Source organism: Rhea americana, unplaced genomic scaffold, assembly GCF_003343005.1.
Source record: "Rhea americana isolate MKP2758 unplaced genomic scaffold, rheAme1 scaffold_168, whole genome shotgun sequence".
NCBI classification, from domain to species: Eukaryota; Metazoa; Chordata; class Aves; order Rheiformes; family Rheidae; genus Rhea; species Rhea americana.
Window position 1 is genome coordinate 1390736 of NW_028185794.1, and position 26927 is coordinate 1417662.

General features: G+C 48.3%; 1 long non-coding RNA gene across 1 annotated transcript; it reads left to right on the forward strand.

Moving 5' to 3' along the window:
• The first annotated feature begins 740 nt into the window (after positions 1–740).
• On the forward strand, positions 741–25076 carry LOC146598244 (uncharacterized). The gene is made up of 4 exons (XR_014895302.1): positions 741–953; positions 8891–9017; positions 23223–23330; positions 24860–25076. It is a non-coding gene; the product is annotated as an uncharacterized LOC146598244 (long non-coding RNA).
• Positions 25077–26927: the final 1851 nt, after the last annotated feature.

Genomic DNA, 26927 nt, shown 5'->3' on the forward strand with positions numbered 1-26927 from the left:
AATCACAACCTGAACACTCAGAAGCAGAAGCCCCAAGGGCTTTTCTGCCCACCTCTCAGTGAAATAGTGGGTGCTGAGGTGAGAATGCCCTCTGAGATGAGAGACGTTGGCAGGCACTAGTGCATGCTGAGTCACCAGGAAGGAAGCCAAGACTCATCCTGGATTTCCAGCAGTATGTACCTCCTACCAAAGCAGGTTTCTCAGGGCTTAGGGAGCACTGGGGCATCCCTACAGATTGATGTTCCTGTGAGAGAACTTCAGTCAGAAGATGCCTTTTCACTGTAACTGAGCCATGTTTGGGGCAAGCAAAACTGTTTGCAARATTCTAGTCAAATTCAACAAGTCGTTTCCGCTAGGAAGAAGGACTGAGCGGTCCCGTGGGAGTGGAGCTTCAGTCTTTTCTGACTTCTTTAAAACAAAATCTCTTAAATTTTCATTTTATTTAGAAATTTATCTGGATGACATTTTTTAAATGCACAAGATCTTCTGAAACCAAAACTAAAAAAAATTTTTCTTGGGTTGACCAGTCTGTGTGATTGTCTCTGAAAGATATTTTTGGATTTGTTTTTTTTTTCTTCAATGGAGGAAACTGATAAACTTTTGTTATGGGTTGGCCTGAGAGTGATTTTTTTCCCTGATTTTTTTTCCTGATTCCTTTTTAGTTCAGTTTCTGAGAGATCCTCCAGCTTCCTCTGACATTCCTGTAAGCTGAGATTTCAGCTGTGCTGGGAGAACCCTTCATCCCGTTCCCGGTTGGCAGAAGGATTTGTCACACTGCAAGGGACACAGCTGGGCCCTGGAAGACAAACAGGGTGGAGAGCAAAAGCAGAATTGGCTCTGGAGAGTGGACTTTTTCTGGTGACAAAGTTGAGACTAAATGCAGATGAACATCATTTACTCCCTTCTGATATGAGCAAAAAAGGTTTCCTTGCCTGACCTGGAACACCAAATGAGTGAGTTTGCCCACTTTTTTTTTTTTTTTTTTTTTTACTATACTTGTATTCTTTTCCATAACTAGGTCAGGCTGCTGTATCATGTGTAGGGAATATGCTGTCACCATTCTTGTTGTTCCAGCAAGCTGCCCATCCCCGTATACCCTCCTCAGACTCTATTTCTGGGCTCAGAGCACTCATCACCGTCCTTCAGAAATGGCCCTGGTTTCTTATCTCCTTCTCAGCTGTTGAAGTAGTGTAACAGAACCCTTTCTGCAGGGAGCAGGCGTGTGAGTGCGAGGCATGTAGGGAGAGGTATTGGTAAAGGGTATATTTTACCTTTAACCCTTCTGTTTCTTCAGCTAAAGTCTTTCGTGTCCTTGCTTCAGCTGCATAGACAGGCCGGCTTGGGCAGCCACGTGGCTTCCCTGCAGGTGAGCAGCATTGCTGCATCAGCGGCCCGAGGCTGCTCTAGGCASGTGGTAGCTGGGATCACGAGTATTTCTGCTGAGCTCGCTGCACTCCACTGACACATTGCTGTATGCCCAGGCACTTCAAAGAGATTTCCATGGACAGGAAGCAGGGCAGATTAGAGGCACACTAAGGCTTTTATTTTATGCCAGGATTTCTAAATGTTCATGCTGGTATTTCTGAGGCCCCATTTTTAACCACTCTTAATACATGTGTATAATATAGCTGAAGGCCAGCCTCACTGACTCTGTGAGCTGCACACGGAGTCTTCATGGGATGAGAGTCATGAGGCACTTCACATGCGTCAGAGAGCCAAGGGGCTCCAGGGTGGTTCAGGACTGGCTCCTTCAGGTCTGCTTCCTTTAGCAGCTGGGATTCAGATCACCCAGCAGCCCCTGACCAGCCTCACCACGGCACACACTGCTCTGGAGCCTGGGGCAGGTTGTCTCTGGCATATGTCTGTACTAGCTGACACAGCTACGCTGCTTTGTGCCCTAGGGACATGCCAGCTCCCTTGGAGTGTGCTCAGGGAACCATGTGTGCATGCTGAGGTAGCCAGAGGTCCTGGCAGGCTAGGGGAGTGGGTGGTGCTGGGATTTTGCTGCCTCTTCCTTTCCCTCATATGTTTGCACCCTTTCCAGACGTGCGTCAGCTCCACTCCCACAGGAGCACTGGGAAGAAAATGCCCCAGCTGTTGTTCCTCCATGGTTTCTTCCCAGCAATGTAAACAATTTGCAGGGGACTTTGTAAACAGCAGATTTTGTTTGGGATATTGTCTGCATTCCCGCCTCAGCGGTCCCTTTTTCTGCAGCACAGGGGGAACACTGAGCTGCTGGCTGTAGGTCTGTAGTTGTCACAGGAGAACGTGGTGGTGACCAAGAGGAAGGAGTTGTGTACACTCCTGCATTCTCTGTGAGCCTAGTGGATTTGGAGATCACACCAGGGTCACACGCACACACCACTGCTGCGTGGAAATGTTTCTGCATCTGGCAAGGAGGAAAGTTGGCATGGGATGCAGCTGCTGCTGAGCCCTTTGTAGGACATAGTTACATGAAAGACCAGAGCAAACGTGAACAGAGAGCTGCTTACACAGTGTCCAGCACACTGGGAGATAAATGAGAAATCTTCAAAGATAGGCGCTTCATTTCAGAAAAGTAATGCTTGTTGGAGAAGTCTCAGAAACTCACTTTGCCTCCCTAGGGAAGCTGGTTGTCCATTCAGGGAAGTAAGGTTGTTAAATCAACTCTGCCTTCATCCCATGGGAATACCCTCTGAAGATGTCTGTTCTTTTCTTCACAGCTATTCACTTAGGGATTCTGCCTGTGCTTATCAGTGGGAGATCAAGTTTCCTSTCTTACCCCTAGGCCTGTGTAAAGGAGCACTGAAGGGAGAGAGCAATTCCTACTTGAGTTTCTGCATCTGCTGCAGGAGCTTTTTCAAAATGGAACTGTATTACTCCCAGATAAGCATTAAACCTCAGATGCACACACTAAAGAAAGATATGAGCAGCAGCAAAGGTGGATGAGGGGAGCTTGAAATAGGTTGATGTGCCAAAAAGAGGGTCCGTGGGTGGGGTGAGCAGTAGACAGAYGTGATCGGAAGCAGTCAGGAGAGCTGGGTGGATGGGAGACATTCCTCATGCTGCCAAATGTTCACTGCTGCTCTAAGTGAATTCAGCCTCCTTCTGCTAATAAAACATTGCTTCTGCAATGTCGTTGTGAGAAGTAGCTGCCCAAACAGGAGAATATATCAGAGGACAGCTTTCAGGAAGCTCCTGGAGATGGTTGACCGACCCTTCAGAGGAAGGAACAGAGAGTGAATGTGGCAGTGCACTTAGCATCTATCCTTTTTAGTTTTTCTGTTGTCTGAGCAGTGACAGGCTCTCGAGTTGCTACCTCTGTATTCAAACATTGCTCACAGACGTGAGGGATAACTGTTGCAGGCTTGTGTAGCTGCCTATGCTGGGCTGACAGGAACTGACAGCAGATCATTTTGCTGTTTGTTTGCCCCTGTTCTCTGCCAACCACAATTTTGAGTCTTGAATTTAAACATCCTGAATAGAAAGAACAAAATCTCCCAATGACACCTCCAGTTCATTGCCAGGAGAATGCTGTATCCAGAAGACACAAACAGCTTGACAAAGTCAGACACCAGGAGAAGCAATCTAACCACATTTTCCACAGCATTGGCTTCCCAAATATGTGGCTGCTGGTTCCAGTTCATGGACAGTCTATGACTCCCCTGTTAGCATTCCCATGTGGGGGGTTGGTGACATACTGTGGCCGTGTCCACATGTTCAACATTGTTAGGAAGGAAAGGCCAGCAAGGTCTTCTAGTCTCCTGTGTGTCTGCTTCCCTGAGAGACATGGATGTATAGCCCAGATTCAGCCTGGCCTGGGAACAATCAAGAGGGCTGAATTTTGGACATCTCTGTGGGTTTTTTAAATATTGCATTAACCCCCCYTTTTTTTCCTTTAGGGGACGTGGATAGTTGAGTGTTGTCCAGCAGGATTCTGTTGACTTTCTATTGAGCTTACACTGTAAATATTTGAACAAAAAATTATCTTGTCGTAGCCTTAGCAAAATTTAATCTTTCTGTACATAACAAAATCTGGCATAAGTCACAAGTGAAAATGAGAGTGGTAGTTTCAGGCAATTCCCTGAGGGATGTTTCTCCACATCGCACAGAAACCAGTGTGTTGTCCATCATGGTTGGCAGGTTCATCAGGAAGAGCTGGAAGGGCAGCCACGGTTGCTGGGCAGGAGGGATGTGCATTGGCTGAGTTTCACAAGGTCCTGAACAGGAAAGCAAAAGGACTTTAGGTCATGATGGATGAGCTGAAGCAGAAGGTGGGAGGCATGGGGCTGTCGGAAGAATTGCCAGTTCTCACATCTTTCTGTTTCCTCCCAGGGTCCTGGAGTTTGGGACCAGTTTTGCTATAAACCCRAATGCACAAGCTAATTGTTAGTTCTACTTGGGATAAAATCCACCTCTGATCAGCCCTCYGCCCTACTTGGTTTTCTTTTGGGGGGCAGTGAGGGATTATAAAAGGGTTTCAGTTCAGTCCTTTCCTCTCTGTAYCCCCAGTTTTATCATGCAAAAGGATGGTAAATGGGAAGCAGAAAGCTCTCCCACTACCTCTGTCTTCCTCTCCACAGCTCCTATATGCCTAACTTATTCTTGGAGAATTATGCTACACCTTGAGATAGGGAGACCAAACTCCCAGAGCAGGACTGAGTCTGAGGCGTGGAAGAAGGGTACAAATTGTTGAGGASAGGCTGAGCAGATGTGTGGATGGAGGGAGACAGAAGCAATGGCAAAGTAGAAGTGGGAGGAATGAGATAGCCAGGGAGGTATGAGGCAGGTATGAGGCAGGTGAGTAAGAGGAGAGTCGCTCCCACAGCCCCGAAGGACCATCCGGGACTCACACACACTGGAGCTGAGAGGAGGCAGAAAGATTCAGCTGTTAGAAGCAGACCTGAACATGCAATGTGATCCTCATAAAACCATATTCCTCAAATAACCTCCTGCTCTGGAGAAATCTGACAGGGCTGGAGTTCCTCAGAGCCAGCARCGGCAGCCGTGCGGGAGGTAAGCAGGGGAGGAGATGCCAGGTCAGAGCAAGGGGCAGGAGGAGAACTGACTGCCAGGGTAGTAGGTCAGGACCAAGATACCAGCAGAAAGTCATTGCAGTTCTGCTCAGAGAACACATATAAAGCAGTGATGTTTTCAAATGAGCAAGGAACTGACAGGTGCCCCCTGCAGCCCTAAAGTGCCTTGAAATCCCACCTTGCTTTACAATAAACAGGTGCCTTGCTYAATTAAATGCCTTGAGTAGAAACATCTGGAAGCTCCCAACAGTCACCCCGAATTCACCTTGCTCAAGACACCCAAGGAGACATGTCTGTTCCTGGCTGCTAGCTCTGCAGCTTGATAAAGAGGCTTGAGCAGCCTGGCTGCGGTGTAACCGTCCGCTGGAGCTTTGCAGTCCTGTAAGGCAGCTGATGGGGTGAAGGTTACTGGGATGTTCTGGGCAGGCACTTGATTCTCCCTTTCTTTTTGCATGCAGTCCCTTTTTGAGAGGGAGTGAATGCAGGAGGTTGTCCAACTGAGCTCCTGTGTTTTGACCTGGGATGGATTGTGTCCAGGAACCCAGGAAGGAGGGAGTTAATCATGTGTGGTTCAGTTCAGCCACCTCCCTGTATCAGGCGTTTGCTTTGGCCTCCTGCTGGATCCTGTGTTCTTGCTGTGTGCTCTGGCAGAGGAAAGCCCTGCGCTGTTGTTTCTGGGATCTGAAGCAGCAGAATGCCCTTAGCAGCAAGGCTCAGGCCTTATGATAAAGCTCTGCACGTAGGACTTCAGGCTTCCCCTAGGCACGTGCTGTGCCTCCCATGCTGGGCTCTGGATGGCTCAGCTGAACTCGTGGCCCTCTCTGTTGCAAGGGAAGGCGGCTGGGTTGGCTGCGGCTGGTTAATAGCTCTGTGGAGCTGTCTGAGCTTGGAAGTATCATTAACCCGATGCTGACTACACCTTTTGCTGCAGGAGGAGGAGAGGCCATACCAGAACACCCGGGGCAAACTGGTGTGAAGGTAGAAGGATGTTTATACAACCTGCTCCCAGTATTTATTGTGGCTTTTCTACAAGTGGATAGAGAGAGGAGACAGGTGAAAAGAGGATGGCAAAGCCTCCARGGATCCAGACCCCTTCCACCACAACGGGAACCTCTACTGCTGAGGTACCAAAGGCTGGTCATGCTGCGTAGGCAGAAAACCCCCATCTCTTGAACCACGGAGAGGCCAAGTGCAGACCCAGAGGAGACGTGGCTGAGGGCTAAGACCAAGGGGAGCTAACTAAATCAATGCCACCCTTGAATCAAAGTAGTGCCCTAGATTGTCCAATATTGCTGTTGGGTAGCAGAGCACAAGATCAGAGGGTGTCTTGGTCCTAGGGCTGCTTTCTGCCTTGCCTTTGAGAACTAACTCTACCAGCGCTTGTGCGGTGGGGCCATGGGGGAGCGTGTGTCTYGTGGCTGGAGCAGTGCCCGTGCAGCTGAGCCCCACAGGTTTCGTTTCCAGGCTCTGTCACTTTGCCATCAGGAGAGATTAGTAAGGCAGAGTTAAGAGCRGGATTACGAGATGGAAAGTGCTGTAACTAATAGGGAAGATGGTTGTTAATAAACTGGGTGTGATAATACTTTGCAAGAGTGGAACGGGTTGATGAATGTTTGTAGAGCCACTGCAAGACCCGTGAGCACCTCGAGTGTTACTACACGCATGGGGTGCTTCAAGGTCTAGACGCACAGGTTCGGTTCACGGTTGCACCCTGCCCAGCTCGAGGGTCTGCAGAGCGCAGGGCCGGTGTGCAGGCAGGCAGGCGCCGGGGGCCCCGAGAAGCTGTAACAATTCCTGTTTAGGTTTGACCTTTTGCTGGATATTAAAGCCTTGCCGTGGCTCAGTGAGATGAACGCTGCAGCAAGTGCAATTCCTCAAGATGAAGTATCTCTCCAGTGGGTAATTCCAGCCTCATTTGAGCTTCCCCCCTTCTCCCCCTCCCACTGAATCATTTATTCCTGGTGTCAGGAAGGTGCAGAATGACTTTCCCTACTGGCTTTCAGAGCTTCATTGATTCTTCAACTCCCACTCCTGCAAATCTGCTAGAACAGCAGCCTTTGGCCTCTCTGCTTTTCCCAGCAGGGGGATGGGGAAGGGGAGGGTCTCAGGACTGGAAGCTCTCTTTAGCAAGCCCATTCATAGTCTGGAGGAGATGCCATTTTCTTTTAGGCTCCTTAGTCCAGAGTCTGTGTCTTTTGATTTGCAGGTTTTTCACCTTAGGCCTGGTGCTATGAAATGCCTTCTCAGCACTCAGCTGTCAGCGTAGGGAAGGGAAAAATGGGATGCATTAAAATTGCAGCTGAAGGCGTGTTTTGCCCTGGAAGGATAGGGAGTGGGGCACACTCTCAAGTCTCAGGTCATCCTAAACACCATTCAGATGCCAACACAGGTAAAGAAAGGTTGGGCTGGTCCTTACCTGACGTAGCAGTGTCTCCAGAAAGAAAGGGCACATGATGCATTACAGTAGGTTCCCCAAAACAGGGAAATAATGACAATTAAGTGGTAGGAACTGGAGCAGCGAGAAGGATCATCTGCTAGAATCAGTGTGTATGTATGTGTACGGCACCCATGGGGATTCCTGAAATTTTACAGAGCGCAGAAGACCTTTGGCCCTTCCTGCTTTCTGGTTCACTGTTGCAACTTAACTCCTTTGCTCATGGTGCGTATGAGTCTGGTCGCTTCAGCAAAGCGATCTATTTCCAAACTGTGTGTAGTAAACAAATTCAATCACTTGTGCATCTGCCAGATGGGAGTGACTGAAGCCAGGCCTCTGCCCTGTCATCATCAATCTATTTTCAGACCTGTATCTGAGTTCACACTTCATGCTCTCCAGTGCAGCTCTCTTTCTTGTACTCCTGGGAGATGGGGAAATGCTGTTCTTCTCATTCAGGAGGAGATGGGAAGAGGAGAGGAAATGGAGTGAGATCTGGTGAGAGCATGGCCCAGAGCCTCRTAAGAGTTTAGGAGAAAAATTTAGGAAGCCTTAAATACTTGTGTCCAAACAGAGTTATTCCGAACACTCGTGTGAGTTCAAAGGCACAGCTATATGTTTTTGATATTATGTTCTGCAAGTCCCTAACGCTGAGTGTTAGAGTTTGACTTGCTCCTAAGCTCCATCGGAAGTTACGGAGTGGATAGGATGCAGTTACCAGAGCACAGTGCTGCTTCCCTGGGTGGGTTGTGTTAGTGGCTGCTACCTTCCCTTGTGTAACAGCCTGACAGTTACAACCCTCCTGTTTGTCTGGGGGCTGCAAGCTGGGATTGCTGAGGGCTGGCTGGAGGCAGAGCGACAAATGCTCAGTTTTCCCGGGGACAGTTGTTTGCTTTGCAGAGCATCCCAAAGGATGTGCCAGGCCAGMAGCAGACACCATCTAGCTTAGTGATTAGGGGCCTTCTCAGCTGGCTTTCAGCTTTTTGTCCAGAAGTTATCATCTCAGGACTTTTTCCAGTCATCATTTGATGTCAAATATTCAGACTGCCTGAGTGCCATCTACCCAATGCATCTGCACAGCAGAGAGCTGCGATAAGAGCAATGTGTGTCCTATTTGGGACTGAGAAGGACTGTCAGCTCTCTCTGAGGAGTGAGTCTGGAGCTGTGAATCTCAGGGGAAGAGATTCCCCTGTAATGAGGGGCATAACCCCTTGGATTGGAGCAAGGTTTAAGGCCTTTCCCTGTCACCTGTATTTCCCCAGAGGCTRATGTAAGTGCCTCACACCTCAGAGTGCATTAGTGGTTTCTCTGGACCCCATTCTGAGGCACAAAAYTCTTCCCACGCACTGCAGCGGGTGTTTGGGATCCTGACTGGGGAGGGCTGCTCCAGGGGCTCAGCACTAAAAATCAGGATATTGAAACAATCTATATTTTTATATCTCAGGCTGCAGTCTTCTGGAGAAAGAAGGTCCCGTCCTGAATAGCTCTCCCTCCCCTTCTCTTGAACCCCAGGAAGTTACAACACTCTCAGACCTGCCAGCCCAACTGCAGCAAAATTGTTCCTCAGTCAGGTGAGCCATAATAAGACACATTAGCTTTGGTGCTTTTATGTTAGATTTTTTGCTGTGTGGTCTTTTGCTTCAAAGGTTGTTTTTGCTTCTCTGCTGACTGTTYGCATACTGTTTTTCTCCTTTTCTCCTGGTGTTGTTGGTTTGCCTCACAAACCCATGTATCCTGCTCGGTGAACCCCCTTGCAGTCCTCATCTGAGCAGAACAGTCACAGTGRATGTGCAGCAGGCATTTTGCTTCCCTGACCCATGGCTACTTCTGTGATGGCCCACTCCCAGCCTGCACTCATGTGTTGCTATTGCTTGGTGATGTGCACAGACCTGCCGTTACTCCAGTGGGTGGGTGTTTATTGGAGAGAAACAAAGCTGAACTGAGCTGTCACATGGGCGGTGATCCACACATGAGTCCCTGTGGGTTAAGGTCACCTTCTTGCTATTCTGCCTGCTGGGAGCACCACGGTGAACAGGGGAGAGGTTGCTCCCCAGCCAGGAACATGAAATCAGCCTTTCTACTGAGGTCTTTACCTCTGGTTTGGCATTCCTGAGCAAACTCAGCCACTTGAGGCTTTCCCAGTGCTACAGGACTTTGCTTTGCACTGTAAGATGTTTTTTTCACCTCCGGAGACTATTTCACCCTGGACCCTTTGGAGAGTACCCTGCCTTCCCCTGAGAACCCTGCTGCATATGAGAGCAGGCCTGAGTCACCACTGCTTTGCCCTTTGGTGTGGCACTTGGGAAGGCAAGAGAGCCAAGTGGGTGTGAAATGCAGAGCAGAACATTGCTTGTTCACTCTCCAGCAGAGGAGCAAATAGAGCAGGACAGCTGCAAAATGGACCCAGGGTTTTAAGCAAGGCTGAATAGATGCCTTGTGTCCAGCAAAGCTTGTAGCCAGGCGTTTGCTACCAGGCTTCATAGCTTTGATTTAAGGAGTTTCAAGGAGTCTGACCATGCCCATTAGAGTTTACATGATTCCCCTGCCAAGTAGTTGTAAATGTTTCCATTTGTTCTGCACTTGGCCCAGTTTCTCCAGTTTCTTATCCTAAAAGCGCCCAGGGTATGACCCTGCTCTCCCTCCCCAGTGCTCATTCCAGTTCCATTTAACTTCTTTCCATGAACGCTGTCACATAAGCACTGTTTAGAGGACAGAAAATTCAAGGGAGATGGGTCTTCACAGAGAAGCTGTGCCCTCTTTGGGATCGGGCATTGCGCTTTTGCATCGCACTGTCAGATGGGCTGAAACAAATGTAAAAACAAATGCAAACAGTTACTGGCTGGTGACTGCAGAGGAGCTGGCGTGGTGAGAGTGAGCTAGTTGCGGTGGAAAGCAACGGAGGATGCTTAATGTTGGCAGATATTTAAGTCACTGTTTATTGCACTGCTACACAGGAACAAAAAAGATCAATATTTATTAGTYGCAGAAAGCATAATTTTGCATGAAAAGCATTGATCAGCCTGTCAGCTGAGACAATGTCATTCCATCTTCTTTACGATTTGGCCCCCATCCCCATATGAATAAGGACGTTGTTCCCCCAGACATACAGTGCCCAGGAAAGGGAGAGGGGCGAAGGAAAAACCTAGCACGGTGCTATGATTTGAGGGGTGGAGGGGAGCAAAGCGTGGGGTGCAGCTGCATGCCTCTGTGGAAGGTGTCTTGCAAGGGAGTAAAGTGGTGCGTGGTGGATTATATTTCAAAATCTTGTGTAGGTGACATGACCCTGAGTTCGGCTCAGCCAAGGCTGAGAAAGACACTGGTGTTTAGTGTCAGAGGAGGGGCTTATGGGCTCTGGTTTTGGCTGTGGTTTTACCTCATGAAGCTGTGCAGTCAGTTCGTAACTGGGGTCTGTGTACCACCAAGAGACATTCCCTGCTTTGAAATAAGGCCTTGATGTCTCGGTCGTGTTTCCCAGCGGGAATAAGGCTTACGTGGTTAAGATGCATGTCTGTCAGACCCAGTGCTCCTCCAGTAGTTCTCGCGCACGTTGACTGATTCCAGCCAGATCTCACAAGCGGGTAGAGGTATCTCGTGTTCAGTTTAGACACCAGGCCTGTGGGCTGTGTGCAGCCTCCAAAGCTGTTTGACCTGAGCATAGCGACTGGAGCCAGCCRGGCTGCCTGGACGGCCTTGTTGGTCAGTCCTTGTTGGTGTGGGGAGCTTCAGCCTTGCAACAYGTGCTGGCTCTTGCCCAGATGGCTGGCTGGTGAACCCAGGTAGATGGGAAACGGTGGGAAGAGCAACTTGGGAGGCACTGGGAATGGCAGTGATGTGGAGGAGGTAGAGGAACTTTGGGGCAGCAGTCGGTGGGATGAAGAGGCGCTTGAGAGGGTTCTGGCGGTAATGAGTAGGTGGGAAGGAGGAACRGTGGGAAGGTGGAAGCTATTGCAGCTTAGCAGCTGGACGCAGACCCAAAGGGGCCGGGCTGCTGGAGCGCCACGGCATGCAGAGCAGCCTGCTGCTGTAACCTCTCCTTGTCGGGGGTCCGGCGGGCAGAGCCACCTGCAGCACAGCCAGGGCTGGAGGGGGGTTACGGCGCTCTCTGCTCCACATGCCTGGCGGTCCATGCCTGAGCACCGCAGCAACGGCAAGATCCCCTTATACCTCTGCAAAAGCAGTTTAAACCCTGCCATTTCCAGAGCTGTGCTGGCCCCAGCAAAGATACAGGAGCACAAAAACAGGCATGGAAACAGCAGGCCTTGTGGTTTTGCAGAAAGCCTGAGTCAGGACTCCTGGATTCTATTCCCAGCAGTGCCGTTGACTCCCTTAGGGCAAGCCACAAGTTAACCACATGGGCTGCAGTTGCAGAACTCATCTTCCACTTAGACACCAAAATAATCAGCTCAACAAGCTGGGGGCATAYGGACTTTTCAGACTTTTCAGAAAAGTCCTGCTGTAAGTGTCATGATTGCACCAGGCAGTTCTTTTCCTCTCCAGCCTCGTGCAGTATCCGAGCCAGGAAAAGGTGACCCTGGCTGGGTAAATGAAGCTGGTGATCCTGACCAGTTCACAGGCTGGGCGTGAGAATTAATCTAGCTGTTTGTTGATAAAAGGTGTTGTCAAATGAAGATGAGTGGTTCTGTCTGGCTATCTGAATGATGAATGAGGTGCTGGTCCGTACATGCAGAAGGGACCTCCATGTGGATTCTGAAATACTGTTTTAAGACAGCTGTTCTTGCTTCTGCAGCCTGACTAGCCTTAYGGACCAGCACTTTAGCCAGTGTGAGAGGCTGCTGAAGAGAGTGGTAGAGTCAAAAGGCTTGGTTAAAATAACAGAGTGCCTTCAACCCACCTGCATTACAACTGCTGCTACMGAGATTTTGTGGACGTGGGTCTCCCTAGCATAGGAGCAGTCTAGGTGATTGACTTATGCTCCCAGGAGCATCGCTGCCACTCCACAGTTTCTAAGGCACCAGGTCCCTGTGCTGAGCATCAGGGCCCAGACTTACCCTCCTGTGCTGGGAGCCAGCTAACGGGCTGGAGTGTTAGGCTGGGTGAAAGTGGGCCGGGACGTGCAGAAGGAAGGCAGGTCATGCCCAGACTGCTTTCAGTGCTAGCCCAGCCATGCAGCTCCCCAGGCTCCCTCAGGCACGGGAAATCTGCTGGTAGCTCTGCTCAGTCCAGAGGCCAGAACGGGTCAGTCAGGTCTCATGTGCAAGGACGAGCAGGCAAGTAAGAGCAAAGCAACTGATGGAGAGAGTTCAGGGCATACGGGTTAAAGAAAGGGCCCGGGGCCCTCCATCGCTGCAGCTAGCAGTGTCAGCCAGTTGAAGCTGCAGTCCCATCCCTGCTCCCAGCCAAGCAGAGCCTTTCCTTCTACTTCCATGATACTCCTCTGGTATTGGATGAACATCTCGAGGATGCTGGACTGGCCCAGAACTAACCCTACAACAGAAAAAAAAACAGGTTGTTCACTCCCTGCAGCAAGTTAGGTGGGGCCAGGCCCAGTGCGCTGACGGAAGGGGTGGAGAGGCAGCCAGGAGCAGGACGGGGAGTGGAGCTGCGAGGAGGATTCATCTTAGCGTTGTGCTTGGCAGTATTTCACACCCGCTGTAAATGCTGAAGTAGGAACCAGACGTCTCCTGCATGCAGGCCTCTGCCGCTGGTGGGCCTGGTGCTTCGTGTCTGTAATCCAGGCTGCTCAGGAGGCTGAGGGATCGCTTGAGCCCGGGAGCTCAGGACTGTAACACGCTGTGACCATCAGGTGTCTGAATCAAGTTTGGCGTCAGGTTGTTGATCCTCAGAGAAGCCGGGGCCACTGTAGCGTGGTCTGGGTGAGACAGTGAGCCTAGGTAGGACCTGCAGGGTTGTGTCACTCCAAGGAGCATTGGGAGGCACCAAGTTTTCAATCCTACTTTTGCAATACAAGCTGAGATGCAAAGAGCAGGCAGCTTTGCTGCATGGAGTCTCAGTGAGAACTATAAATTTTGTATTAGGATATAAAATCTGCCTGAACTGAACAGACCAATAGTCCTTCCAGCCCCGTATCCTGTCTCCACCAGAAGCTGAGGCCGGATGCCTTAAAGGAAGGCATAAAACTCCCATAATACCCATAATTGTGCAGTACTACCCTGTGGGGGGAGATTTCACCCTGACCCCAGCTGGCAAGCAGCTTATACCCTGGAGCAGAAGAATCAATAGCTGTTATGATTTTCATTTGAGCGAGTGTCACTGCAGATGCTGTTCTCATTCACATAAATGTCTGATCCTGTTGTGAAACTCTCTAATGCTGTTGGTTATACTGCTCTTTCCATACCCTGACAAGGAGCTGATACTCTCAGATATGCTGATCTGCGTTCAGGGTAGGTCTTGGATGACCTGCCACAGGCTGCTCTTAGGGATCCAGAAAAGGAACGTAGCCCCTTACCCACCACCCCAGGCCAATCCTCCTCCTTCTGCTCTTTCTTTAACTGTTGGCTCTCCCCATGGCCCTGCTATAGAATGGCCACGGTGGGGAAGAGAAGCATTGACCATTTCCTTGTCTTTGCTGGTTCCCTGCTGAGGTATTGCCCTACAAGTGGTGGTGTGCCAGTGCTAAGTTGCTTTGCTCCTGGAATATTTGCAGGACATTGCTTGAAGATGAATTGTGGGTCTAATAGGAGATGGACTGATACTTGGTAGGGTGCAACATCCTCACATCCTCACAGCCTCAGGTGATGGAAGCATTTCCTTGTCTGGCAGTGCCCTGATTATGTCACTGCTCTTCTCCTGGGACATCTCTGCCAAGGCTCCTGCTGTTAATGCTAGATGCAACTTGCTCAGGCRCTGGACATGCCAGTGTATGACAGAGGCCAGAGCAACTGGACACCAGGACAGTAACTTGCTGCACTGTTTGGCAGGAGACCTTGACCTGAGAGCAGCTCCACAGGAACAAAACTAGATGTTCACCCAGAGAAGAGGAATCACCCTCAGGATCCTTAGATGCAGCAAAAGGATTCATGCTGGGTGAAATCAAAAACTAGCAGTGCCTTGCCATGGGGCCAGCTGTGTCACGAGCTGGCAGTGCTCTCAGTGACATGTGGAAGAGTTGCCTCTTGCTCACTGTGAAAGGGCACAGCACATGAAGACCTCAGCTTCTGTACGTGAAGTCATGGAGTGTCTTAGGACTCACTCCCGACTAGCCCTTCGTAGGGTGAGATACCCAGCTCAGAGGCTGCCTCTTCCACTTGTCTGGCTTTCCCCAACCCCCACCAGCCCCAAGCATGGGAGAAGTGTAAAAGAAGGCTACCCATGAAGGAGTGGCAAAGGTGTGTTTGCCTGTTAGCAAAACAGGAGAGGGGAGTGAAGGCAAGAGAGCAGGTCTCATCATGCAGAACGGGGAGGAGGTGACACAGCCCGTGATAATTGGACCATTAAATCTAGCAAAGGCACAGACACTTACACAATGTGGCTCAGAGAAACAAACGTTCTGTGGTAACAATAACTCTCCAATAGCAAGCAATAGTAAATATCTGCAATCATTTTTCTGCTGATCCAGTGCTTAGTCCTATTGTTCAGATTCCAGGTCAGTTTGTCCTCAAACCTCTGTGCAAAGGCCAGATATGTTTGCAGAGATGGGCAGGCGTGACCGAGAGGAGATTTTGGCTCAGAGATCAGTTTGCAGTTTGTCTGTGTCTCAGATGTCTCCTTTTGTTTCCTGTGCCTCCTTCTTGCCACTTCTTCCACTTCCCAAAACATCCACATCAGAGAGAACCATCCTGGTCCTCATGGTCAACTCCCTTTTATTCTGCTGCAAATCTCCTGTTGAGTCTCACTCACTAGCTACAGGGAGTGCCAGAACTGCCTGAGACAGTTCCAAAACTGGCTTAAAATCCTTAGAGTTTATAAATGTGGCTTTAATTCTTTTTATTTACTGTAGATCTGGAGAGGAGGGGTTTAATCCTTGAGCCACATTCTCAGACTTTTCAGCTGTGAGAGTTCAGAGTGCCATTTTTTGCAATAACAAAAGTAGAGTTTTGCATGCAAGCGCAGGGCCCCAGGAGCTGGGGATTTGAGAACAACCCTCTGTTTCTAAAAACTTCACAGTAAAATGCAGACTGTTGGCAGTTTGGGGCTTCCAGGGCTGATATCCAGCTGGACAATATCTTTTTATATTCTTAATTCACCAACTCTAATCCCATGGAGCATATCAGACCCCGCTGGATTGTTGTTCGTGCCATAAAATACAGGTGCAAAATTTGATCAAGCTGCTCAGATCTGCAGTTCTGCCCTGTGGCACTCTGTGGGGAGGGYCCTGTGCACAGTCAGAGCCCAGATCCCGTGTTCATGACCAGATCCCGCTCAGCTCTACTGTGTTCAGGGTATGAAGGTGCTTGTAGCCTGGGTGCTGGCTGTAGTCACACTGGGGCTAGGATTGAGAGCAAAGACTGAGAAGCTCACCTCTCCGCTGCCTAGGTTCTTCAGGTTTCATCGAGGGGCAGAAAAACACTTTCTCTGGCCAGGCAGAGAATCGCATAATTTTGCAGATATTCCAGCCGTGCAGCTCAATTGCAGATGGCTTTGCTGGATGTCTGTTCTGTGTCTTGTCCTGCTGTGGGATTTGGGCTACCAGGCTTTGGTGGAAAAATGGCATACAGGTGTAAGCCATATCTTTTCTTGATTTGATAGTTCTCTGCTGCATGATAGCAGATGCTTACCCAAAAAACAGGCTGGAGCTAAACTGTGCCCATGAGGAAGAGTCCCTTCTTACTGAGCTTATATGTATCTGTATATATCCTTATATAGAGAGATATACTTTGCAGATGGTGATTAAAAATTCAGATGATATTTCTCCCACAGSATGGCTGAACAGTGCAGCTCTCCTGAAGTGGAGTGAATGATGCTGTGTCTGACAACACCTACCATGTTTTTACTGTCGCTTCAACAATGATCTGCATCCTTTCCTCTCTAGGTGTAGTCCCTGCTCGCTGTTCCTGTATTGAGTCACGGTAAAAGTCAACGAGGTGCTTGTTCTCCGACCTTTGTCTAGAGTCAGCTACATCACTTCTCCTGCACAGTCACTTTGGTCCTGGCAGTAGCACAGGGGTGCATCCCTGCACTGGGCAGGAGGGGATCGAAGTGGGACTGAAAGTGCTGTCAGATGTCAGGCTGTGAGGCACTTGGCTCAAGCCTGGGGCTCTTTTGCAGCTGGAGTCTCCTCGATGCTGGTCGTGAAAGGTTTGTGACTCCCTGTAACACATTCCCTCCCTGGAGCCATCTGAGCTGACTGTTACTTTTCAGAGATGTCTAGAAACAGCACATGCCATGGACACATTTCTTTTCCTCTTCTTTCGCTTTGATGCCTCCTCCCTAAACAATCCTGGGAGACTTCTGCAACCTGGGATTGACCTCCCCTGGACTCTCCTGGTCTCATCAGTGCTGGTGTTAGTAAATCCACACTTGATCTTGCACTTCTTACTGGAGGAAATTCCTGCTGTTGTCTGCATCTGAAGTTGTTAGAATAGTGCCCTGACAAAATGTGTGTGTTAGGGAACAAGGAGGCCCCAAACATCTGCATCTCTTCAACTCAGCCCTGCTGAGGAGCCTCTAAGGAGCAAAGAGATACATGCACCAGGGCAGTGCAGATGACAGTGTCACTATCGCACTCTCTTCCTTGTGACATCTGCCTGGCCTCACAGCTTGCCCTGCAGCTGCAGGCTGCTGTTGTGCTCTCCCAGTTTGGTGGGACTGCAGTTTACTGTCCCAGAGACTGCGGAACTTGTAGATCTTCCTGCAGGGGGGTGCGACTGGGCAGAGGCTTGTGAGCAGAACTGTGGTTTCATTTTCACGAGGGAATAAAAGAAGGGAATGGATCTTCCCTCTGCCCAAGATTTACAGACTTGTCTTTCTCACTCAGACCTTCCCACCCCTTGCTCAGTGCCAGGCAGGCCTCTCAGCTCTGCCTGTGGTTTGGTTTCCTGCAGTTTAAGACACTACTCTTCAGCAATTAAGTCAACTCTGGGTTTCCTGAGTTCAGATCTTGGACTTGGTGGCCCAAGTGCAGTTTGGGGTGAATTCTGTGGTGGGGCAGTGTGAATGCAAAAACCTCATTCGTTGTTCTGGGAGCAGTCGTGAGTGCTTGTGTCAAGGTACCATCCTGTTCTCTGCGGATGGTTTTCATCACGCTCCTATTAAGTCAAGCCAGCTTGTTAGCAGAGTACACATCCCAGGACCCAGATTTGTAAATGACAGATCAGCTGCTCTCGGTGCAACACGCAGCAGCAAGGAGCAGTGGTGTGTCTCAAAATGATTAATTCCTCGTGTCATACCAGCCTGAAATTATGTCATGACACCTTAAGGGGTAAGACGGTGATTTAGTCTGTGAGCAGGGTTGCTGCTTATCTCTATTTCTGCAGGGCGTCCCCCCACGGAGATGAGAGAACTTGATGTCCAGTAAGACTAACCCCGTACCGCACCCCTGCAGTGCTGAGCTAGGACTTCCTGTCGCCACATTGGATGTAGAGGTCGGTGTCATGAAAAATGAGCACATCTTACACCTGCACGCTCTGATGTGTGTTACGGCTGTTGAGGGACCTAAGTTGCAGAACTCACCACTTCACCTGGTGCTGGGGCTGGTGTGTAGTCTCCTGTGTGTTTTCTGAGCCAGGCTGTGTAGCTGCCTTTATCTTGCCTGCGCTCCCAGTTCCCCAGGCTGGAAGGGCTGGGAAGGTGGCAGCAAGCACTGGCAGCTGGCAAGGGAGCGGTGGCAAGGCAGCCAYTTCAGTCATTACACAGGGGTTGGCCCTGGTTTGCAATTGGTTCCTACCACCCTTGTGGCATCCCCAAACGAGGCACAGGGGATTACAAAGCAGACAGCCTTTGTTTAAACCCTGACCTTGGCATGAAGCTGTGAGCATGGCAAGGAAGAGCGATGAGTTAGCTGGCAGCCTGCCTGTGTGTGGCAGGGGCTCTTTAAAGTCTCAAAGGATGCATTAGTTTGCTGTCAGAGGCTTTGTCTGTGGCATTCCCTGGAACAGTTTTCCTCCCTCTGTGCGTGTGCGTGTATACACGTGCCTCCTCCCTGTCTGTATCTCTGATGCTCCCCCATCCCATGTCCAAAGAGCACAGTTCGGCGGTGTGGGTAACTCCAGTGAGACAGATGGAGATGGATGCAGGCCTCTGTGGGGACAGCTGCATCCCTGACACTTCCCTCTGGTTATGCACCTGTTAGGATCTATACTTAGCATGGAAAACTTTCCGGAAGAAAGCAAGCAGAAGAGAAGGAGAGAAGCAGAAAGGCTGGCAATTTGGCCTCGTTCTCACTAGCGGGTCTTGAAGTTCCAAAATGCCTTTCAGTGATATCATCCAAAAATGACAACCAGGTGAAAAGCAGGCAGTGTACCCAGGCTTGCTGGCACCGCTCAGAGACAGCCTGAACGAGTGAYGGCTTCATAACTCTTGGGTGAAATGCCAGGAAGCCTGGTGTGTTTGTCCTGACAGGCCTCAGCAGTCCAGATCATTCGGCAACTGCCATATGGGAATTCTGGTAGCTACTGAGTGAGGCACATGCTGGGGGGGTCACAGGTTGAGCCTTCACCGTTGCGAGATGTGAGGCATTGCAGGCTCTCGCGTGTGTCATATATCAGCCAGGACTGTTGCACTACCTCTAGCTCTTCCCAGTTGGAGCAGCCTTGTTGCACTCAGCAAGCTGTGTGCCTGTGCTCCAACCTGTCTGTGACACTTAACAGCCATCCGTCCATCTGTCTGTCCATTCATCCATCATCCCTGTGTGTATCCACCTACCCATATAGCTTACAGTCCTGTGTGCAATGAATGGAGGTGGAAATCCTCCTCCTTYGGGGCTATGGAGAGTTCTGTCTGTGGGGATGAGAGGCCTTCCAGCTCCTCTTTTTATAAAGGAAGAGCCTGAAGTTGGATCCCGATGCTCTGAGAATAACTGAACGTGAACTTCCTTACCTTAGCGGCCCCCCCCCCCAAATCAAGGGCAGCGTGTGTGAACTGAAAGTACGTGACATTAGAGGTCAACAGAAACGCGTACTCCTCACCACTTCCAGCCATCAGGGTGGTCCTAGAGTGGCCAACATTTCACAGGCTGCCACAGGAAACGATCAGAACATGTTTCTGGGCCACAGGGTCAGCTGTGAGTTGGACCTTTCTGACCAACAAACCTCTCTATGTCCTCTCCATGTCCTTGTGTCTTCTTATGGCTGGTGACTCCCTGGGGGCCTTGCACAGAGGCAGACTGAGTTGTGGCGTCTTGCCTGAGGGGAGGCAGCAGATCCAGCTGGGTTAAGAGGCCATTTTTTCTTTTATATTCTCTTTCTTTAGGTGAGTGATGAGCTACAGTGGCCACACTCTTTCTAGACAACCCCTCATCTTCCAGTGTTTTGCATGCCCTGGGAGAAGCTCCTGAGCTCCTTCTCTGGAGGTGCCTCTGACCTGGGCTSCAGCGGATGAAGAGTGAAACTCTATCACTGCTTGGTAACTGCAGGAAGCTTTGAATGAATGAAAATCCAACCACTGTCACGTGCCTCCAGCAGGGCCCAGCTCCCTGGAGCCGGTGACAGGTGGCATTGCCTCCCTGGAAGGACACTCTGCCTTGCTTTCAGCTGCTGTCCTGCTATGCTTGTCTGCACACCCTCTCTAAGATACGCAAGCTGCGCGTACAGTTAGCATTTCAGTATTTATGGCCACCTGGGTTGTTGCTTGGTGAGGGGATTTGCTGTACTTAGAGGAAAAATGCAGCAGGAACTTTAAACTGCTCTGTGGCTAAATTGAGCTCACTTTTCCAGTCTCTGTAGCTCTCAGCTATTCTCTGCCCAGTTGCTCTGTCTTCTTAGCAAGAAACTCTCATTAAAGAAAACTATTATGTTGCACTTAGGATCCACCAAGTGCTATGGGTTTCACTAAACGGCTTTCTTGAATGATGTTCTTACTCAGTATTTCTCCAGCCACAAGGGAAAAGTCTGGAAGTGAAACAAAAGAAAAAGGGACACAGCATCGTCTTGAGGATAGCCACAACATCTCCAGCTGATAGGATAAATCCATAATATTCCCGGCTGCCTGATCTAGCTTTTCTTGCTTTGATATTGTTGTTATAACAATGGCAGAARGGGAAGGTTAACACCCCCATTTTGCTAACGGAGTGATGCAGCCTGAAAAGGCTGTGGAACCTCTACCAGGTTACCAGGAGCCCATAGTACAGCTGGGATCTGAGCCTGAGTGTAACACCGTCCTTCTTCTGTTTTCAAATCCAGCACACCGGAGGAGCTAAGCTCTTCTTTCTGTCAGCATGGAGACTCTTGTGGGCTCCAGGCTGGGCTCTGGGCAGCAGGTGTGAACAGGGACATCTCACGTCTCCACCCAGAGCACTCTGCCAGTCCCATTCCTCAGCAGAGACATGGAGTCCTCAGGAAACCTCTCCTACATCTTGTTCTTCTTCATTCAGTAACTCTGTCTACACAAATACATGTTCAGGGCCGGTGGAAAGGCAGCAGTTACCGGTGGGCTGGCCCACGAAAGCTTGGATTGCTCTTATCCCAGCTTTCAGCGTCTTCATTAGGTGCCTAAAGTTAAAAGCAAGGGAGCTACAGGCAACTGTTTTAAGACACTGGAAAGAGAGAAGTGGCTCCACAAGCAGCTCAGCCGATGGAGCGATCCTGAGCCTGGCTGGCTGGGAGTTACGCCTGGCCCACTGGAGCCCTGCATTTCATACTGGTGGCCACTGGGGCAGCTGTGATGCCGCAGGATGGATTTCTCTGTGGTAGGAAGTAGCAGAATGCCAGTCTCCTTTCAGTGGGCGCTTGCAGCTTCTTCCCCTCTAAAATGCAGGCTGTCTTCGAGGCCGTAACAGTGGGAAAACCCTTCTCACGTCTCCAGMCTTCTCCCTGTGACATTAGGAAGTGATATGTAGAGAGAATCATATCTATTTCTGCTTGTGAGTGGGAGAGACAGAAAGTCATTCCTAATCTCAGTCATGGAGACGGATTGAATGAAACTAGTAAGCTTGGTATAAATGGATAACCTTTATGTTACTTGCAAGCTGCTTAACTTCTCTTTATATATGCCATGGAGGCTTTCCTGGAACTAGAGGCACGAGCTGACATAAATTGCTTCTATCAGTGTGCTTTATTGGACTACATCAAAGTAGAATCGATAAAGAGTTAAAAAAAACAAAACAAACAGGCTTACTAAGCCAGACCAAGTCATAAACAGATTTGAGTGCCGTGAAGGTCAGTTTTCAGCCAGCATTCGTGAAAATACGGGGGTTCTGCATTGTCTGAGGGTGATTCATTACACTGGAATATTGTAGGGGAGGAGAATCGTACAGTAGTTGTTAAAACACYGCTGCAATGAGAGGGGCTCATCATATGTCAGATTTCTGCCTCCGAGTTTGCCATCACAGATTTATACTGATACCGTTTATATCAGTGTATATTATCTGCTTCCAGTTAACGTAGATGAAAGCCTGAGAATGGTTATTGCATTCTAAGTTTGCTGGAACTTGTTAGTAATTTAAAATAATAAAGTCAGTCAAATTAATTCACTCACTAAAATTGAACTTATTTGCATTGGCAAATTTTTTTTTTTTTTTTTGGTAACAGATCTCTCTGCAGGCCTATGTTTGTGTAAGCTTTTTGTATGTGCTTGTGAGTGTTTGTGTGCATACGTAATTTCCTTCACCATCTTATAACCAAAAGAGGCTGAGCTGGATTTAGACRTTGTACAAGAAAAATAGTTTCTCCCTGCCTGTGAATATATTCAGTGGAGGTCCACCCCAAAGTGAAGCCAAATAGCTAAGATATAAATTCATGGGAAAAAAAATGGGGTTTGTAATGGAAATGCTCCCTCGTCTTAAATTATAGCTAGGCATATGTGAGGCTGAAATTCATGCTGCAGCATCCAGACGGTGCCTCAAGCTGGCCATGCATTCCCAGAAATACAGAAAAATACCTCAGCCTACCTGCAAAATGACCTTTCTCCTAGCACTGACTTGCAGCTCAGAAGCTTTTGTGCTGTAAGAGGCAAGGTAAGATCCGTGAAGTGACAGATTGCTACCGACAGTGAAAGGCTCTTTCAGCTGCATTTCTCTACAGCCACAGTGATATATCCAGGGGCTTGTTAGAGGAACAACAGCACCAGCCAATAACCAGTTGGTCTAAGCCCTAGAGATAGAGCGTATGTCCCACACWCTGTTTTCTAATCAACAAATACAGAGCGAATTCAGCTGCAGTATTACTTCTCTCCCTGCACGTTATGTAGCACAGATATGCACCCATATATTTATCTGTGTATGGCAGTGTGCAAATCTATAAATAACAATATTTGTTATTTGTGCGAGTATGTGCATATTTATGTGTGTATGTATTTATTATGGGTGAGGCTGGTTGTAGAGCAGTCCAGAAAATAGAAATCCTTTTGTGCAAATCGTGCTTTTTTGGAGGAGAGGAGAGCCAGGAGAACAGGGATGATGAATTGGCCCTGAACCGTGACAAACATTTTTTAAAGGCAAAGCAATTTCAGGGAAAGAGTTTCCAAAAAAGTCCAGTTTCAGGAGGTAGCTCGATTGAATTTCTGGTTCCTGGCTGCCTGCCAGAAAGGCCTCTTGTCACTTCTGCTTTCTTCCAACAAGGCAGAAGGCAGAATTGACAGCAGCCTTCCTGCCAGGCTGTTAGAGAGGCAGGAAAGCCAGATGCTTAGCCTCCTTGCTCCCTCCTCCTTCTGCAGCAAAGAACCAGAGAGTTAAGTTACTTAACTTTTCCATCTTTGCTCTCCAGTATTCCGGATCTGGCCCAGCGAGGATTGCATGGAATGAAATAATACCTGGCAGTCTCAAAATAAGTCCATATGCATGAAGAGGTTCCTAACTCTTGAGAGCTAAGAGTGTGAGTATCACACCATAAAGTGTAATTGTATGTTTGTATACAAAATGTCGKTTTTTTTATTTGTGTATACCAAGGTTATGCAGAGAGATACACTGAAGGAAATGGGCTGGTGTATGATCCCCTGCCTTGGAGGGAAAGCCAGACAAATAGCTGTGTAGCAGGACTTCAGACCTTCATTCTAGTACTTTTAAATGCACTCTCAAACCATACTAATTGTGTAACTGCATATAGATGTTATTCATATAGATGACATCTAAAATATTTTCATGATTTCTTCTACAAGAACAGGAACACAGTATGCTCAGACTCTGTCTTTCTTGTATACTGTTATCATCTTTATATAATAAGAAATTTAGGAAGGTTTCAGTTGCTGTTGGATTAGTGTTTGTATACATATCATTTAACTAGATAATTTGCTGACTCTAGAATTTCTGTGTAATCATTTTGGTTGCCTTTTTTAACGTTTTTAACTACTARTTAGAACTGTTAGGAGAATGGCTCCCTTTCTTTAGACTTGGGGCAGTAGTAGGACAAGCTACATCCCGTATAGCTTTTAGAGACCTGGCTTGCTCCAAAGCAGTGGCTGGAGATTTTCCAGTAGATGTGGACCAAGAAATTCTTGCTCTCCCTACTCAGTCTGCCAAAGACTGCAAAATTGGGCAACAAATTTGTAAAGGATGACCAGGAAATGAGACCCTCTCTCCCTCCCCAAACTCACCTCATTGCAAAAAGCTGCAAATGCCAGTTAAGATGAGAACCTCTGTCTTTCTCTGCTAAGCCAGTATGTCCTGAGACTGGCAATCATTGGGTAGCCAGACTCTCAAAAAGCAGCAAGRTAATAGAGGTTCATTAAAATCTGCGTAGTCCTCTTCTGTGCGGTCTTTTGTCTTCTCCAGACCTAGCAGTTGCATCTCTGTCTATCCAGTGAATGCTTGCACACGTGTGTGCGTGTGTATACACATGCAGAGCCTTTCTTTCCACCACTGATCTCTTGATCCCCTCTGCCTTGGAGGGGAGAATCCTGATTGAGCAGGCTTTCCTCCTTGTTTGGCATGTGTTGGTGCTTGTGCCAACTCGGGCAGGAATGAGCACCAGCCTAGGGCAAACCATGAACATTTGTAGCCTGCAGCAAGGCAAAAAAGGTTGCCCAGAACAGCCTTTGGAAATATTTTGATTACCCCTGGTGAACTGGCAATCAACTAACTTGAGGTAAAGATCACAAGTGGAGACAAAGTCTAAGGGGAATTTTTATGCTTGGAGTCAAATTTCAGCAACATTTTTTAAGCGTTTCTAATTGGAATGGTTTAACAGCCATCACCAAACATCCCCAAATCAAAACACTTCTAATGAATACGGAAAGCACATCACAGTTGTACTGTCCTAGTACTGTATTATGAGATAGATGAATACAGTTTATAAAGGAATATGGGTATAAGCCTAACCAGGGAGATCTTTCTGAGGAGCTTTATAGTCAGAGGAAGTTTTTAATGGGCTGTGAATCAAAAATGAATTTAATTTCTGTTTTCCAGATTTGCCAGTGAAAGAAAGCCTTGCATTTGCCAGAATGCTTTCAGATCGTCATCTTTGCCAGCCAAAGCAGTCTCTTCTTGTCTGCTTCCAAGAGGCATGAGCTTAAACAACTGGTCTCAGAGTGGGGTGTATCTACAGTCTTAGCCGTGAGGAGAGATGATTATTCCTCCCTAGTAATTCGGTTTCTCATAAGGAAATTATCACGTACACAGAGGCGTGCACCTTCCTCTTTTCTGTTGACATGCACTGCTAGAAAGATTTATTTCTGTAATAAGGTCTTTGCAGTGGAACTTAACAAAAATGAGGAGGGAAGTTTATTAATTATATATTTTACAGTTAATGAAACATAATATTTAACAGAAATAATTGCAGGCGTCTGCTTTGATGGCACAATTCATTTTCAGTAATAAACGGTTTGTGTTTCCCATTATTGGACTGATCAGTTACAGAGACAGATCCTGCCTTGTGCTAAGCAAGGTGCCTCTTCTGTCTTTGGGTTTGCAGGTGATGAAATGTTCTCCTGTTCAGTGTACGCAGAAGAGACTGGAGCTAAGCTGCTATCTTCATAACAGGAAGACTACAGTGAAATCTGAATWCTTTGTTCATGTTTCACTGTGTGCTCTGAGGAAAACAGTGATCATGAGATCAGACATCAGCCTCAGGGTGAGTATAGGTACCACCCACACCAGCTCTACCAACACACTGCAATCTATATCTGATTCACCGTATTGTTGTCTGTCCCTGGCAGCCCTGCTGCAGGCTCTGGTGGGCATAAAAGCCTTGTTCTACAGGCTTCAGGTATCTCAACCCACTAGCTGCTTCTAAGCATATTATGGCCTCTTCCATTTGTCCTGAAACGTCATGTAGGAGCACTTTTCACACTCACTTCAGCTGGTATTTAAGCCATTTTCAAAATCTGGTTATGGATATACATTAGCTGTCCATGTAGTAACTTGGCTGGTTGTCAAAGCATATRCACCTTTGGTATCTGATACAAAGGGTGGCTGAGTGACTCCCTGGCATTTACAAAGAAGGAAGTTTATGTTGCAGTATCACTTTGATATCTTTTTTGCATTGCTAGCACCTTTCAAGCAAGTTGGGTTCTGCTTCGTACAGGTGTCCATCTCTGGTTATCTTTCTACCACCTGAGGTACACTGCAGAGTCTGTGACACACACTTGAGTGATTTTTTTTCCCTCCACTTGAGGGAAGTATCTTACAACATTTTATGCTGGTCCACTGCAATTGACTCATGCCACCTATTTCTGAAATGCAGCCAACCAGATAAGAGAAGATTAAAAAAAAATAGCAGCAGCCAGATCAATGTAGGACAGGAAGTAAAAACAAAAGTTGGTTGAAACATTCTAAACAGACAAACCCAACAGGAACACCTGCCCATTAAACACTATGTGACAGTGTGACATTCCTTCCTTCTTCCATTTTTTTCTTTAAAAACTATCAGTTCAGTTAGTGGGTTCTTCCTGTGGGGTTCGCCACAAATAAACTGTGACAGGTGAAGTCATTAGCTCTAATAGCTGTGCACACCTCAAGATAACAGTCCTTCGTTCGTAAGAGGTTGTTGGAAACTTTTCAAGGAGTTGTTTGTATAATGACATGCCACAGGGATCAGAGTTAGGTCCAGTCTTCTTTAGTGTCTTCATTAATGAGCTGGAAGAGGGGGTAAACAGCATGTTAATGGCATCTGTGGATGAAGTGAAGAGAGAACAAAGCAAAGGGCCAGGGGAGGTCAGTGGAGCCAGCCAGCCAGAAGTGAGTGGAGCTGGGTAGTATCTGCCRTAGGCTTTCAGTGTGGCTTCATGTTGGCCTGATTTTGTAAGCAGAAGGCAGAGCCTTGGGCTGTGTCTTGGCAACCAGGGGGGTGGGCTAAGTGCTTGTAAGGGCATCTGTTAGGCTATGGGGTTGGCTACTTGGCTTTGAACCACAGGTTTTCTGCAGGGCCATCTCACAAATGTTTAAATGCATGAATAGCAGAGCCAGTAAGTTTGGATGGAGTCTTGTGAGTGTGGAAGAGAACAGAGAGTGTGTGAGAGCTGCGTATCTCTTTCAT